The sequence below is a fragment of the Marmota marmota genome, unplaced genomic scaffold, assembly GCF_001458135.2.
Source record: "Marmota marmota marmota unplaced genomic scaffold, marMar, whole genome shotgun sequence".
Classification (NCBI taxonomy): domain Eukaryota; kingdom Metazoa; phylum Chordata; class Mammalia; order Rodentia; family Sciuridae; genus Marmota; species Marmota marmota.
Window position 1 is genome coordinate 400368 of NW_026000079.1, and position 3258 is coordinate 403625.

Here is a 3258-nt window from a genome sequence, read left to right on the forward strand (position 1 = left end):
CTCCACCAGCCCGCCCCCTGCCCCCCAACGCGCGCGCACACACACTGGCTCCCCTCGCTGGAACAGAGATGGCAGGAGAGCGCAGAGAGGGATCGAGGGCAGAGGCACCCGGGGTACAGCGCGCGGCAGGCGGCAGCTCCGGAGCCCTGGGACGCGCCGGACCCCTGCCCTCCCGCGCCCCTCCCACTTACAGACCCAATCTGGGCTCCCTGGCGCCGGATCTGAGCTGTGGATGGGGTGGGGGAACTTGGACTGAGGACGACCCTCCAGCCCAGAAGAGGATCATGATGAGGGAGGGCGTGGGAGCGTGTGTGTTTGAGTGTGTGGGGGGGTGGGGGGTTAAAAAGCTTAAAGACCCCCTTTTTAAAAAAAATCCTGCACCAGAATCGAACCCTTGATTCTCCAAATTAAGAATTCTCAATGGACCAGTAAATGGGACAGTGGGGGATGAACATTCCTCTCCCCACCTACAGAACCCCAGAGTCTTCTTGGACTGGCCTTGAACCCCCGCGCGGCGAGGGTGGGGTTCTTTTAGCCACCGAGGGGAGGGGGCCGGACCAAGCGTTGGAGTCCTCAGCGGCTGCGAAGAGGCGCAGTGGACTCTTCCTTTGTTCATCTTGGGCATCTACCCATCCAGAGGGACAGCCAGCCAACTCGACGGCTTCGAAGGGCCGAGGCCTCCGGATATCGTCTCCTCCCGCCTCCCGGGGAAGGCTGGCCAGAAGACGGAGCAGCAGAGGGAAGATCTCTAAGCACGCAGGAGATGGAGATCCTTCGGGGTCGAGAGATGGAGGAACTGGGAGGGAGGGGATTTCTGGTGAGAGTAATGAGGACATTCAGGAGAGGTCTCCTCCAAAGGGCTCAGTGTGGCAACCAGCCCATCTGCCAAGCCTTAACCAAATACTGCTCACAGGGTGCTGAGGGTGCCTGGCGGTCTAAGGGATGAATGGAGGGGAAATAATAGAGGAGCCCCAGGAATCGCACAACTTTACAATCCTGCTGGCCTAGAGAGTTCTGCACCTCTTTTCTTGCAGATTCTAGGTCTCCTGGGTCCCTAACGCTCCCCGCCAAGATTTGTGGATTCGGCCCCGGAGCTAGGGCGCATGGCTCTCTGGTGCCCTCTGCTGGTGAAACACAGCTACAAATGCTCTTTCCTCCGAGAATCCTGACACCCAGCTGAGCGGTCCACACTCGTCCACACACAACTAGAGGACACGAGCAGAAAAATGCACAAGCTCATATTCAGCAGCACGATATGCACAGACCCAGAGAATCCTCCATATGTTCAAAAGCACATATGCAGAGGCAAACACAATTTAAAAATTTAAAAATAGAACTGTTTCTGAGCCCAGAAATACAAGCATATAATCCCAGACACAGATACACACCAACACAGACATGTAAGGGTTTTTCATTTATTCATTAATCATGCATTCAACAAACATTTCTTCAGTGCCTGCTATGTTCTAGTCACAATCCCAGGCTTTGGGGATACAACAACGAAAAAACGTAGATAAAATCCCTCCCTTTTAGTGTTGTATTCTGGAGGGCGGCAGAGAGAGGCTGTAGAAAAATATATAATACACCAGGTTATGATACACGCTAAGGAATATAAATAAATCAGGATAAAAAATAGAGAGGGAAAGTAGGAAGGGATGAATTGCTATTCTTCTAAGCAGTCAAAGAAAGCTACAGTAACATTTAAGCACATCTGAAGATGCTGAGGTATTAAGATACTCCGGCATTCTAGGGAAGAATGTAGCAGGTAGGTGGTAACAGCCAATGCAAAGGTCCTGAGGTAGGTATGTTCTGGAAGGATCAATGAGACAGACTTTTCCCATTTTCACACTGAATGAAGGTGCCTGTAGAGGAGGGATTGGGTGTGAGTGATATAGGGACATGTTAAGAGGGAAAGGTCTCTTGGTGAGGGAGGAGCACATCCTTAGCTTAATGCTTATTGCCTGCCACCCAACTTCTGATATTCGGGCTTGATACTTATTCTAAGCAGGAGGAAGCACTGGGCTACCAAAACTTTTGGCTTCCCTCAGTATACAAACAAACAAACAAAAAGCAGTATTGAGACTTTGCCCTGATAAGATGGATTGTTTGGGGGGTTTTGTCCAACCATCAGTATTTTTTGGGGGTAGTGGGTACCAGGGATTGAACTCAGGGACACTCGACCACTGAGCCACATCCACAGCCTTATTTCGTATTTTATTTAGAGACAGGGCCTCACAGAGTTGCTTAGCGCCTCATAGTTGCTGAGGCTGGCTTTGAATTCGTGATCCTCCTACTTCAGCCTCCCGAGCCAAGCCGCTGGGATTGCAGGCCCGTGTCTGACTAAGCACCAGTATTTTTAAACGTACCCCAAGGGTCAGGGGCTGTGGCATGCCTGTAATGCCAGCAACTTGGGAGGCTGAGATAGGAGGATTGCAAGTTGGAAGCCAGCCTCAGCAATTCAGACCTTGTTTCAAACAAGGCCGGAGAGGTCACTCAGGTAAAGCACCCCTGTGTTCAATTCCCAGGACCAAAATAAAATAAAATAAACATAGCCACAAGTCATTCAAATGGGCAACCGGAATTGAGAGTCACGGGTGGGAGCAGTCTCCTGCCCTTGGCAAGCCTGTCCACGGTCACCACGGTCGGTGGTCCCCTGCCCTCCTCTGCTCTCCACTAACATTTCTTCTGCCGATTGCCATCTTGTATGATTCCCCTTCCTTCTAGAGCAACCCAGTGAACCCCCCCAGCTCTGCTCCATCCCCACTCTTCAGTGTTATCTTATTGGATTAACTGAGTCTCCTGGAGTCTAATGGCTAAACTCTCACCAACGGGAGCACCCAGGGCGGAGTCCTCAGCGTCAGGCAGGTTCTCTGAAGACAAAGCTCGTGTGTGTCTTTTCCATCAGATTAGACATAGCTCCACAGGACAGGGTAGCTGCTCCTCTGTTAAACGTGAGGCTTCTGGGAGGCAGTGATTGTCCATGTCCCCTTGTCTGGAGCTCCCCAAGGGTAGAAGAAGCTGGGTTACCTCCTCCTCATCAGTGAGATAACAGGATGGTTGACAGCAAGAAACAGGACACTGAAACCAGACAAGGATTTGAATCCAGGTTCCGCCCCGTTGCGGAGTGACTTCAGTTTATGTACTTACCCTCTCTGATTATTGGTTCTTCCTCCGAAGACGTGGATAATAATAGTCCTTACTTTATGGAGAACTGTGATTGGGTGTTCCCCAAGGGTCCAAGCGGTTAGAGGCTTGGTC